Source organism: Notolepis coatsorum (genome assembly GCF_963971535.1).
Source record: "Notolepis coatsorum genome assembly, chromosome: 4".
Classification (NCBI taxonomy): domain Eukaryota; kingdom Metazoa; phylum Chordata; class Actinopteri; order Aulopiformes; family Paralepididae; genus Notolepis; species Notolepis coatsorum.
This window is the reverse complement of record NC_140168.1, coordinates 119204469-119219362: the sequence shown is the minus strand read 5'-3', so window position 1 is coordinate 119219362 and position 14894 is coordinate 119204469.

Below are 14894 nucleotides of genomic sequence, written 5' to 3'. Positions count from 1 at the left end.
GCATTTCCGCTTTTGGTCTCTTGCTGTGCTCAACTGTCACATGTCTAGGTGTTTGGTTTCTTGGGGGACTGGAATGGCCTTCTCTCCAACTGTGTAAACAACCCTATAGGCTTGGCCTGCAGGTTTTTTCCAAAATGTGCTCTGAGAGTCTATGTAATGCCTAAATTACCATCACTACAGATATTTTCAGTTTTCAGGGTTAATCTAACATTTTGATTATGAAATTATGAAATTATGAAGTCAAGGTTACCACAATTCCTCCCTTTGACATTTTACTAATGTCATATTACAAGTATCTTGACTTAATTTCTATACATACTAGCCATACAATTTAACATAATAACAAAAATCATAAAAATTTGAATTTTTCTCAATTTTTCTTCTCAATTTTTTCCATTCTTCTTTGGTACATCTCATCAATTTTGGCCTTCTTGTCTTCTTCTTTTCTTTCCCACATTTCCCCTGACTATGGCCCCCTCCCGGGGAATCCAAATGACCCATTCATCCAGAACCCCAATTAACCTACTCTGCCCTCATGATCCAGTGTTTACCACCTACTATCATTGGGCTTTGTTCCTCTGGGCACGTTGAATATGCTAAAAACAATTAAAACAATTGAATCTAAACATTACACATTTAAAGTATAATCAATCACAATTTTTTTTTTAAATTACAGTATCCGTTTACATGATATGGGGGAGACAAGATCCATTAGCATCACAATATTTTCATTTTACATTCATTCTCTGAAATAATCTCTTCTTTCTGCTAATTTTTTCCTTAAGATAGTACAATCACATCTGCATAATCAATCAATTGCTTCCCACCTATCCTCCCCCCTTTTATGACACATATAATGGTCATAATCTTATCACCTCTTGTTTTCACAGCTCAGTTCGGCAGAGGAAAGCAGAATTTCAACGAAAATTTTCTTTCACCCATTCTCCTCACTCTGGCCATATCCTCACTTATGTGAATGCATCTTTATCTGACCCTGCGTTGTGTAATTTATCCGCCCTTTGCTTGCGCGTCCTACCAAATCAATGTGCACAAGACAAAGCCCATCAGTACCTATTCAGTCTTGTCCCTGTCCCCTACAGTCCAACCACAACTCCACAACTCCCCAGAGAACCTTGTTCACACATTTTCCGCTCAGCCTTCAGACTGGCTCCGCCCCCCCAGGCCAGGTCACATGCCAGGTCCAGTCATCTCTCATCTCATGACAACCCGTCGTCAGACGACTCCTATAGCGTGGAAGTTCCTCCAAACCACGTCTGTTCAGTTTTTACAACCTGGCCCCACCCGCATGGGGTTTGTATAGGCGGGGGTCTCCGTGTACAAGAATTCTCTCACCACAATTTGTAATTGACCACCATTGGACTGCAGAGTAACAGGGAAAAATGAAATCCTACGTTACCGCTCTAATGTAATGTATTCATGTCTCTCCCACCGTTGATCTGCCTTCCTCCTTTTACTGAGCTGTGAAGAAACAAGCACAGAGCAAATCCTTTTACACAATATGTCAACATACTTAATAAGGGAAGCCATTAATTCCATATGCAAATCGTGGTGGCACTACTTAACTGTCATCGATCTGATCCAATGCATCCCAGCCTCGATCTGTTCCAATGCATCCCAGCCTTCAACAGTCCTCCCCCGCCAAATTATGTAACAGTTTGGGAAAAAACAAAAACCAAACAATTAACCAAATATTTAAATATAACACATCCCCCTACTACATGTCATGCAACTCCTACATGTGAGATCACCATTCATACCTAAAACTGTAAATCAATGAATGAAATCAACACGCTCCAAACGTCACATCAAAAGTTATCAGCAAGAAAAATAAAAACCATGTTTTCCAAAACCATCCATCTACCCTCTATCATCAATTCTCACACACACCCTCAAACGGAACAGCATCCTGTCCCTGCGACTCGACACCTATTCAACCCTCTTACAGTCCACACAACCACAGATCAAAATATTTAGAAAATAAATTTAAAATGTACATTCACACTCACTCATACATACAAAAATCAAACTTAACTGAAAGCAGTGTATCTGTACCAAACCCACCACTGCTTCCAAAATAAAACTTTAAACCTTGACACTCAACCAAATAATATGACCTAAAGTAAACGCTTTCATCCAATTTCTCAGTGTCACAACACATTCAATCCTGAACATTAGAGTTCTTAGAAAAGAAATAAAAGCAAAAACCAATCAAACATCACAATTCAACATCATCCACACATCCTGAGCACACCACAGTGGCTGTTACCTTAAACAAAACAAACTCTTTCATTCAAATGATATGAACTGAAATCAAAATGACATCGCTCACTCCTTCACTCCTGCATCAAAACCCCTTTCATACAACATAATCTCTCAACCACACAAAATAACCAACACTCTCCATCATTCTCAGCCACTCATGTCCTTTCCATCACACATCCTTCATATTATAAACATATACTTTCACGCTGCTCCCACACTTGCATACCACCTGGCACACAATCATCCACCGTTCACACTGATCATTTGAACCTAAACAAATACTTCCAACTTCTCTCTCATACAACTCATTAATCAACCACAGACCGACAATGGTTTAGTTTGTTCCTCCCTCTTCTGCTCTCTCATCAGGCTACACTCATTATCAGGCTAATACCATCTCTTCTTAATCTCTGCACTCAAAGGGTCTAGCAGAACCCCTTTTTCAACCTGAAGTCACCCCAGCCTGCTAGAACCGTGATAACTCCAGGTTATTCATCCAATCAAATAGTCCGCCCCAATCAAATGTAAATAACCTCATCTGATCTGGCTTCTATTCAACCTCTCCTCCTACCCTCTCTTCTTAAATTAGCCGCTTTCTGTCTCAACATCTCCCCCGTCGTAAAAATAACTGCCAACTGTTATCTCACTTTACAACTGTCTTCTGCATCTTCACCTCTGACCTCTACATACCCTGCTTCTAACTGCCTAGCTCCACTCCATCTCCCTGTCGTATAACCGCCCCTGTTTGCAGCTGTACAACTGTACACTCCTATCTTCACCTCTGTGACCTCTCTCCTGTTGCGTCCAATCTCACTCCCTTCTTGACCCCCCTTGGGCCGTTCCTAAATTACTTAGTAAAGATAGTCTGGGTCACTCTTGTGGGTTTCCCATGACCTAACCTAAATTCCTTTACCCCATGACCCCCCTGCAACTCAACAGAAGTTAGTCATTACACACAAAATCATTTATAACAACTGCTAAAACACAATCTTACATCAAAGCAGCATCAATCTTAATAAAAAACATCAGCCTATGTACCAATGGCATTAAAGATATAACAATCTAACAGCATTTCAACATAGCAACGCAACAAAATACATATACCAACAAGCCTACATCTAAAGACTTGCAGCAACATTAATCCAACAGTGTAACTTAAATCTGACATCTTAACATCAATGTATCCTATACAAGCATTTTTTTTTTTTTTTTTTTTTCAAGCTACCTTTTAAACTCCAGTCAAACACAACCTCATTATTCTAAGCTTACAATTGTACATGTCACACAGATTAAAACAATTACTTTTTTAACACAACATCATTTAAGTAATAAAATTACAACCTAAGCAACACTTATTTCCAATACAACAACATTCCCAGAAGTGGTCTCAAACGGTTTCACCCCAGGTCTGCCCCTGAAGGACACCCTGTACCCACATGTTTTTTGCAGTGCACACAGTATTTCCCTTCTTAAACAATAGTCACTGATAAGGTTAGTTTTGTGAAATCTTAACCTATTACCGGCAACGTCCATCAACTCATCATACATGTAAGCATCACTCATTTCAGAAAAACATTATAGTGGTTAGTTCTCAATCCTTCCTCATACCATACACGTATCTCACTCTGTAGAACATTTCACCCAATTCAGCCCATTATTACTCCCAAACTACCGTTTATCTGTATATCATGTATGCAATAAAAGTTATGATGTATTTAAAACGGGGGACTCCATCTCTTGTCTGCCTCCCCTTAACAACTGTATGTTTTCAACTGTACTATTTTTAATCAATCAACTACTCATTCCCCCCTGGTTAAAAATATACCCCTGTGTATCAAAGACAATAATACAATCTACCCAGTATAGCCGGTTTTTTGAATCCCAGCTTAATTATGGGCATGCATATTAAATCATCCACCCTCCGACAGGCACACTAATGTCTGCAACCTATTCTCAACTTCCTCCCTTAAACCAACCACTATAATGTTATATCTCTTCCCCCGCGTACACATACTCGTAGCAACAACAACCATAAACAGAACCACTTCCAGATCTACAACACAAAGCAAAAATATTAACACTTACCACCGTCCCCTGAGCGAAAACGAACGAAAAACGATCCGCACATGCGCAGTAGCAACCGATGCGACTGTCACCATAACGTTGCTCCGACAACCAAAATCTGCCACGACATCCTAAACATGCCACGACATTCCTAAAAATGCCACGACATCCTAAACATGCCACGACATCCTACCGCGTCCACTACTACTCCCCAAACATTATTTCTCATACTCTAATCATCCCATGTCGCCCGCAAACTCACAAAACAGCCGCATGCAAGCTAATAGCCTAGCCAGCCTCAATGCGAGGTTCCATGCATTCCCGGAAGCCCCAAGTTATGCCACGTTCGAGATTCGTACATTCATTCAATCCGCTCAGTACCAATCCAACCCTAAACAATTTACACATGTCTAAATACCCACTTTAAAAGAACAAACTATCGTAAAAGAATTTAAAAACATTCTCATATACCAACGCCGTTACACAGATCAACATTAATCATTTCTCCTACCCTTCTCTCCGCCTGGCTCCACGCGCCGTGAACGTTACACACTCCCCATTCAACACCATGACGTCATCATCATGCGACTTCTTTCATTCACGATACTCTTGTACACAATTGTTACCGCATCATATTTAACCACTAAAACGACCCCAATCACATCAACGACCGCCTCGACTCGCTTCCTAACAACAATTGCTCTCACAGCGTTTCGTAAATTTTTTCACATCGTCGCTCTAACATCTCTAGAATACCGCATCTCCTCCACAGAGCTAAGCTAGCTAGCCCCAACCCCAATATGATCCACAGACTAGTATTGATCTGATCCACGTCACAACATAACAACCTTCGTCAAGCTTGCTACTAATCACATACATTTCACACAAATACACAAATACATAAATACAAACAAACCGACCCCCCGTACGAGACATCGATTACATGGCGCAACGCTATCAACCTTGGATTCTTGTGTAAGCCGACTTTCCATCTAAAAACTGATCACGTCACATCCTCTAGTGTCCTTTTCCTAAATACCCCATATTTTCCGCGTCATACACAGTTCCTCCGAGCGGCAAGCCCAGTCATATACTCAATAATACCAATTTTCGACCCACTAACAGGGTATAGAATTCCCACTATCACACACTCATCACACCTTTTCTCTAACTCTACACTACATTCTTTTCTTTATGTCTGGCTACCCCGCCTTAACCACTTAGCCACCTCACAGTCTCCCTTCCCGCATATCTGTGACTATTCCACTTTCTACCACCCGACGCCATCTCCTTCAAATATTTTACCTAAACTAAACCCTTGCTTTCACCAGACAGACATACAGATTCGTATACTTTCCCTCACTTAGGCCTGCTCTTGCACGTAGCCTCCTAACTCGACATCTTGTCAACCATTTTCCTCAGCGCCTCCTAACATCAGCCCTAACTTGTCCCTACAATATGACTAATAACTCTTCGTCGGCTGCCGCTCTTATATAATCAACAAAAAATTCGCAAGTTTCATCCTCCTGCTCACAATGACATTGCACAAACACGCTGCTCGCATTCACTGTAATAAAACTCAAAACAAGCAGGTCGACAGCGGCCTCCTGTTTCTAATAACAACACAACCATCAAAAAGCTCATGATTGCCCCTTCACTGAACAACAAGCGCGCCGCCGTTAATTTTGGACATCCTAAATCTAACATCACCACCAGTCCTGTAAGCAAATAATACACATATCCACCCTGGGTCCTACTGTGGCTATACACGACCATTCCTAACATTCCTATTCACCCCACGTCTCCCTCATCCTCCAGACAGCCACCAACCACTGTACTGCAAATTCCCAACTTCCCGGCTCTTTTTCTGCATGCTCATTATGTGAACAAATCAGAACGGGTCTTAACACGGCACCAATTGTCGTATATTCCTATATGAATATCTATTAATTACAGCACAGTGAGGTTGCTAACTAGAGGAAGGGAAAGATCACAGTGTGATAGAAAACATGGTCCTCATCTGGGCTCCCAAAAATAGCCAGTAGAGAATAAGTGTGTACAGCCAAACAACCAGAAGCTATGGTCCAATATTCATTTAATTGCAGCGTGGGCCGAGAGTGGAATAATGCATTGGTTACATACAGGAAACTTCAAGCATAATACATGATTGTACAAAAGGATTTGATGAGGTAAATCACAATAGCCCTCACACGTTGGCTCTTTACATCAAAGACAGTATTGTACATAAATATTAGTCATGTTATGTTAATGAAATAAGACCATAGTACTCCTTGTCACCACATGATAAAACCTGGGTCTAAGATAGGCATCTTACTCTAGTTATCATAAACAGTGATTATTCCATATACAGTTTTACTCACATAGGGACAAAGTAGAAACCATGGTCGGTGGTGGGCGATGGAGGCGCAGACTCAGACCCCCTGGGGACGGGACGGTGTCCTGAGCTGGCCTCTCTACTAACTGCACTCCTCCAATACTTATAGTTTATCTGACTTCCCTACTCTTAACCTAGTTCCACCAATCACAAGTATCTTAAAAACAGGCAGTCCTCATTTGGTGTCTTCTGGTCGTGTGGGTGCCTGTAGCAGCCAGGTGGCCCCCTCCTTTTTGGACAGAGGGGGGGTTGGACTGTGGCCCCCTTTGAATGAATCAATCGTTTTAACATTCCTTCAATATGGTTTTTCTTTGTAAGTTACTTTCTAATTTTCTATACTCTTGTTTTATTATTCCAACATTGTTTTCATTCTAAACTAATATAATGCAATTATATTTCCTGTGACCTTATTTTGATTAGGCAACTGTCCTTACTGTTATACTGAGTCACCGTTTTTCTGTGGTGTGTGACTGAGTAAACAATGTCGTCATTAGAGAGGTGTCGCCTGGTGGTTTTCAACAAGATGAGGTCTGATGACTTCAGCCTTAATAGTGCTTGTGTTGATATAACATTAACCCAGTATAGTCAGTGCTCCTTAGGTTAATACTATTCAATTCACAAGAGCCATCCCAAAACCCCATCTACCAAACTGACACTTTGTATTTTCTGAATCTATTATTGTAAAGATTCAACCACATTGCTCTGGTCTCACAGAGGCATTTCCGCTTTTGGTCTCTTGCTGTGCTCAACTGTCACATGTCTAGGTGTTTGGTTTCTTGGGGGACTGGAATGGCCTTCTCTCCAACTGTGTAAACAACCCTATAGGCTTGGCCTGCAGGTTTTCTCCAAAATGTGCTCTGAGAGTCTATGTAATGCCTAAATTACCATCACTACAGATATTTTCAGTTTTCAGGGTTAATCTAACATTTTGATTATGAAATTATGAAATTATGAAGTCAAGGTTACCACACATACATGACATTAGGGATTAATAAGAACGAGCCGCCTCGGACGAAGACGGCCGCTGCTGCCTTCCGCTTCACAGTGCGGCAGCGGGCAATAAGGGGGGCGTGCTAGTGCGCGGTCACGTGGGCTTAGTGGCCAATCAGAGGAACCCGGAAACCGAACTGCGTTGTATTTGGCATGGACACGTGCAGGCACCCTGACCGACCTGTAGGAGTCGCTGTTTACAACGACCAGAATACCACCCCACCGGCTTCCCTCCCGCTGACTCTGCCAATTGAGCCAGTATGACGGCCGGCCAAGCCGGAGGCAACGCTGACAGCCGGATTCGATACCAGTGTCTCTCGCGTTGGTGACGAGCGCTTAGTCTGCTGCGCCACCCAGCCGCCTGCTTTTTGAACAGAAAACGTACAAACATCTCTCAAATCATGTTTTCTCTACTGTAACGTTTGCACCCTTGTTTTAGCTCTGTACATTATTTGCATTATTTTATGACAAACCAAATCATAAAACTTCACAATATGGGGACTTCATAAACAGTGGATTTGTGTGATCATAGTAATCAGATGACCGAATGAATATGGAAACATGTCAAATTATGCCTAATCTGATTTTTTACATTGTCTTGACATTTTAATAATCTCTTAATTTTGCAGAAACCCCCACCCCCTGCACCACCACTGCCCGCTTAACCACGACTGCCCGCTTAACCACTACTGCCCCCTTAACCACTACTGCCCCCTTAACCACTACTTCCCCCTTAACCACTACTGCCCACTGCAATGCTGCCCCCTTAACTACCACTGCCCCCTTAACCACTATTCCCCCCTTAACCACTACTGCCCCCTTAACCACTACTGCCCCCGTCACGACTACTGCCCCCTTAACCACTACTGCCCCCGTCACCACTACTGCCCCCTTAACCACTACTGCCCCCTTAACCACTACTGCCCCCGTCACCACTACTGCCCCCTTAACCACTACTGCCCCCGTCACCACTACTGCCCCCTTAACCACTACTGCCCCCTTAACCACTACTGCCCCCGTCACCACTACTGCCCCCTTAACCACTACTGCCCCCTTAACCACTACTGCCCCCTTAACCACTACTGCCCCCTTAACCACTACTGCCCCCGTCACCACTACTGCCCCCTTAACCACTACTGCCCCCTTAACCACTACTGAGCGCTTAACCACTACTGCCCCCTTAACCACTACTGCCCCCTTAACCACTACTGCCCCCGTCACCACTACTGCCCCCTTAACCACTACTGCCCCCTTAACCACTACTGCCCCCTTAACCACTACTGCCCCCGTCACCACTACTGCCCCCTTAACCACTACTGCCCCCTTAACCACTACTGCCCCCGTCACCACCACTGCCTCCATCCCCGGCACAACGGAAGCTCCTGGGATAATTCAACTGACGTTCTCCTCTGGACATTTTCTGAGCTTTTTAATGAAAAAGCTGATCTTGGAGACGGTAAGAGCAAATCAGTGTGTTTGTGTGAATTGGAAAAGTTTTAAATCAAATTTGTACAACATTTCAATTCAAATGACTATGAGGTCCAAGTTCAAAATGTCTCCTTTCATTAAATAAAAAAATATATATATAAATAATACATATGATGAACTATATTAGAATAGGGTCATTCACGGTGTCAAGTTTCCAAATGTCAAGTCACCAATTTATTGGGACAAATGACTTGTGTTGTGAGGCGTTTGAAATGACCCAGGCCCTATTCAAAAATTTTCTCTGGCATGATATTGACTAGTATTGAGAAACTTAGCACTGTGTTGCTCCTTCCTTGCAATCCAATCCAATGGAAGCCAATACTAGGGTTGCAACATTTCAGGAATATTCAAAGGTGGAAACCTTTCATAGGAATTAATGGAAATTAATGGGAATAAAATGCAGTATTAAGCAGACATAATTGCAAACAAATTAACAATTGACTTATGAGTTGAACTTTAAAGTGACACTGCTGATTCATTAACTCATTCAGCGCCGGGGATTAGTCGGGGCACTGTGGTCGCATTGCCACACGTTAAAATATAGGACTGAGTCACCTTGTTTGTAGAGCTATAACTATATTCTATATTATAGCTATGGATACAATACTATGGCCCATTTGACATCACCTATCTATCGTTCAGTATGTGAGAAAGAATACATTTTTCCATCGATACGTTCCCGTGTTATACCGTGGTGAATATAAGTATGGTTTTAGAGCGGTCTAGGGTAATTCATGAAATTCTGAGTTAAAGCCCTATATACGTCGATTCCACTATAGACGTTGCCATGTCTTTCTTGTATACGCTATTATCCCAAAATCAAATCTACATCATAGCTATTATGGTCCATTCTGATAATTTGATTGTCAGTAACGGCATTCGCATTGAACACTAAAAACTAGCGATGTCCGATATTATCGGCCTACCGATATTGGCATTAAAATGTAATATCGGAAATGATCGGTATCGGTTTAAAAAAAAATATTATAATAATAATAATAATAATAATAATTTCTTTTTATATTTATTTTACCTTTATTTACCCAGGCAAGCAAGTAAGAACAAATTCTTAATTTATTTATTGTCAAAAGTATGCATAATGTTGTGTTCATTCCATGACAAGAGATATGTAATGTTAATTACCTGAAATTATTCAGTTTTTGGGGGGGGGGGACCCCGCATATATCGGTATCGGTTGATATCGGTATCGGAAATTAAGAGTTGGACAATATCGGTATATCGGATATTGGTAAAAAAGCCAATATCGAACATCCCTACTAAAAACGGTTATCAGCCGGATCGGTATGAAAGCATTGCAGGATCAAGCTAAAATTGACGTCAAATCGTCAAACCTGTGGCCGGGAGTATTCCAAAAATGATATTCCAATTGTTTGATCGCCATCTGGTATATCCAATGTCCATTTCGTCAACGGCATAATTCACCACAACATATGGATCGGAGATATTTGACGCGCTTCAATGGAACCGGGAGAACCGCTCCACTCGGCCGACAAGGAAAAGTAAAACCGGAGACCTGGGGCCGTCCCACAGAGAAAGATACAAGGGTAGAAAGGGTGCTCTATACCGCCGTCTAGCGTGATGCGGCCGGTATTGCACTTTTACATTCTCATGAGGATTCCCCATGTTAACCCCGAGTCCGTGCACCTGTAATGAATAGAAATATAGAATAAAATAAATAACGATCAAATAACGTATATATACGTGGTTGGCGTTCAACGGTTGTTGGACAAACACGTATATAATCGTCGTTGGCGGCCAATGAGTTAAGCACATCATCTCATACATTATACCAAAATTGTAAACATTTTAGCAAATTTTTCAGTGAAGTGTCCCTTTAAAGTTCAACTCATAAGTAAATTGTAAATGTTTTGCAATTATGTCTGCTTAATACTTATGATATGGTTTTAATATACTCTGGAAGTTATTGCGAGTTATGTCCTCCAGTGATGTCATTGGAGGGCACTGAATGTTCAACTAGGCCGGGCCTGGGTTCAAACAAAGTCAACTTGTCCTTTAACTTCGCTATAATTGTCTACATTTCACTCAGACGTCATCTGCAGATTGTCTCTGGGATTTTAAACAAAAGTATGTCCCAAATATGTACACTATATCCCATATTGTGAGTATTCCAATGGGATGTGCACTGTACACCCTACACCCACATTTTGTTTAAAACCCCTAAATACAATCCACAGATGATGCCTGAGTGACGCATGTAATGTTGAACAGCTGCACCATTTGAAACACCTCACAAGTCATTTGTCCCAATAATTATAATAACTAGATTCAGACATCCTGAATTTAGGATCTCACTCATAGTCATTGTTTGAGACTACCAAAATGACGTCACTGTCCCAATAATCCTGGAGCTCTCTTGTTTAAACTCTGGAGTGAGGTAATACCAGTGGGCTATGATGTTTTATTGTTTTATTGTGGATCCCCATTAGACTACACCAAGGTGAGACTACTCTTCCTGGGGTCCAAACATTTAAAATACAAACACAAACATTTTAAGTACTCACAAGAAAACATCACAACAAACAAAACAAGTGAATCAAAGCTCACTCGATATTCATAAGTCAAACAATTCTCCAACCATAGAATACATATTCCATAATCAGGCCATAAGAACAAAAGAGATACATTTGTTTATATGATTTTAACTTATAATATAGCATAACTTGTCTCCAGTCACCTTTATATTTCTATACAAATTTCTATAATAAGTCAAAGACCAAAATGTATCTCGTTATTCCTGAGCGCAATTTTTTACTTATTTTTAAACATAGATTTGTTCCTTACCATAGTTATATTTCTCGGTATACTATTCGAATAAGCAACTGCTCTATACATTACTGTCTTTTTCAGAGCATTTGTTTTCGGTAGAGGTCAAGTCAAGTCAAGTCAAGTCAAGAGTTTTAATTGTCACGGCATACAGGTATACAATGAAATGCGGCTGGTCTTGCGTAAAGTAAAGCATGAATCTAATGCTTGCCTTGTGGTATATCCATGTCTCATATTTGTTGGGTACAGTTGTGAGTGCAAACCCTCCGGTTTCCCAGTATTCCAGATATTAAACAAAAAGGTTACCAGGCTACATGCCATCCTCTGTTCTACTGTCATCCAGGTCAGTGCGGCATGCATCCCTCCAAAACTACTCCTCACAGAGCAGCGCAGAGCGAGGCGTGCCGCCCTGTTCTGAGCGAGCTGGAGTTTGGTCAGGTCAAGCCTAGAGGCGTTGGACCCAGTGGCGGCTCGCCACCGGGGGCGCTAGGGCGCCGCCCCACCTGTTAAATCAGAGAAGAAGAAAAAAATACTTTTTTGTTTTTTGTTTTATAGCCCTATAAATAATATAAACATGTTTAAAATGAATAATATTTACTCATTTTAAGTATGTTTGTGTTTCCAATGCAAAATATAACGTTAATATATAAAATAAAAAATACTCGTTTTCCTGAACAGGAAGTGACTCACTTTTTTTATTTTTTTATTTTTTTGTATTTCTCGGCCCGGGCTAGACGCAATAGCGCTCTGAGTGCGCGTCACTGTTTGATCGCTGTATCCGTCGCAGCCAATCAGTGCGTAACGCGTTGTGCGTTGAAATATGACTATTATGTTGGAATCCGGGCACGATTTGAAGCGGTCTAGGCAGCAGCGTCAAGAATTTCCGTAGCCGCATTTCGCGGAGACGCTCTCTGATTGGCCGACGTCAGTTTTTTTTTCCGTAGCAGTATTTCGCGGAGACGATCTCTGATTGGCCAAATCCACTTTCTATGTTCCAATTCTAGCTTGGTGGTAGAGATAGTTGTGTTGTTGTGACTTGTGAGATGCAGTGAAGTATCTTGAGCTTCATTTATCTCTATATCTAAGTTCAGTGATCGTATAGTTTTCTATTACCCTTCTCCTCTGCATTTGTTTGGTATTTCAGATGTTCGGTTCAAGTAAGGATAGAAGCTGACGAGGTGGTCAAATCAACAACTGCGGTGTTTATTAATAAACCACAGCTTAGGAATCAAAACAAGTACATCGTCTCTTTGGTATATCTAATTGTCTCTTCGATGTGGCTGTTGGGTCCATGCTCCGATCAGCTAGGGCCGATCAGAGTTTTCTTCTCCGGTGCTGATGTGGTATGGTTGTTGTCTTGGGTTCTCATGCCAACACGAGTCTTCTCTCAGTGGTTTGCTGGTCGTTCCTCGGCGGTCAGGCAGGGAGCGCTTGATTTCATCTCGGCGGAGTCTGCTATGAGCCTCGGCTCTGTCATCTGGTGTCAATGGCTCTCTGTGTCACCGGTTCGGCTCTCCAGTAGCCGGCTTGGTGAGTCTCCCTCTGTCGGTGGAGGTTTCAGCGCTCCAGGTCTGTCTCTCAATCCCCAGGTTCCCTTCTGGTCTGTGTCTCAGGCTCGGCTCTTGAGTCCTGTGTGGCTCGCCTCTCAGGATCCTCTCCGTCTCCGGGTCTGTCCCCGGGTGTGTGTCTCTCTCCAGGTCCCTTCTGGTGTGTCTGTTCCTGTCCGTCGCCATCAGCCCTTTTTATGAGAGAGAGAGAGAGAGAGAGAGAGACCTTCCCTGCCTGTCTAGTCACGTCACTCCCACAATCTGGCTTCCCTATTTGGCCAAATTCCTTGTAGCCGGAACTTGTCTGTCGTGACACGTCCTCCTAGGTCTTGCGACAACATGTTACACAATTGGTCTGCTGACACTACACAGTTTCACAATTTGAATCTGCCGGCTGTTTAATCATTTCTTGATGAGGGGATCAGTTTAATGCGTGCCACATCCTCATGTTTTCTTGTGACCCAATGTTTACATAGTCTAGATTGAAGAAACAGACTACTCTCAGTGCCCAGACAACAAACCATATCCGTCCTTCAATAGAACACTTTATTTCCTGATTAAATCCTATGACCAATACTGTATAGTTGTTTTATCTTTTAGCATTAAGAGTTTTTATTCCTTATGGTGACTTCTGTTATTCTAATAGTTTTAAGTTATGTCCACTTTGTGGTCTATTTTTCATGCTTGCTAAACCTTGATCAAATGTGTTTTTGTATGACAGATAACTTTTTAGTACTGTTTTAACTGGTGGCAGTTCTGTGATGTGAAAGGGAGATTCCAACCGTTTTGGTGTCCCCTTTCTGACCTCTGTACCCTAGTCAGCAGCTGCTGCCGTTGTAACTTAAATTGCTTTGGCTTAATGTAAATATGATCTTTGATCCCAACTGTTATTTTGAGTTTGGTTTAGTTCCTTCAAAGATAATTATATCCTTCCTTCTGTCTGTTATTATCAAATAGGTTCCGTCCGGTGGGGGCAAATGGGTCATTCTGGAGTAAGCTTTTGTTTCCTCTCTTAGCTAGAGTACATACTTCCTTCCTGCCCTATCTTACTATCTCCTGGAGGGCCTAGTAATTATCTTAAGGTCAGCCATCTGGTCTGGGGTGATGGGAGAGTCGACTTGGCTCTACCCTCTTTTAGCCTAGGGCCACAGAAATAACTCACATGGTGTTCAAATCACCCTTTCTATCAAATCAACTTCTCTATCTAATCATTACTTTGTACATTTCAGTTGCTATGTTCATGTTTTCATTTAGAAATATACGACAATCCACCCTTAGGGGGTTTAATAACCCACTATACAGCACCAATATGTTCTAAATTT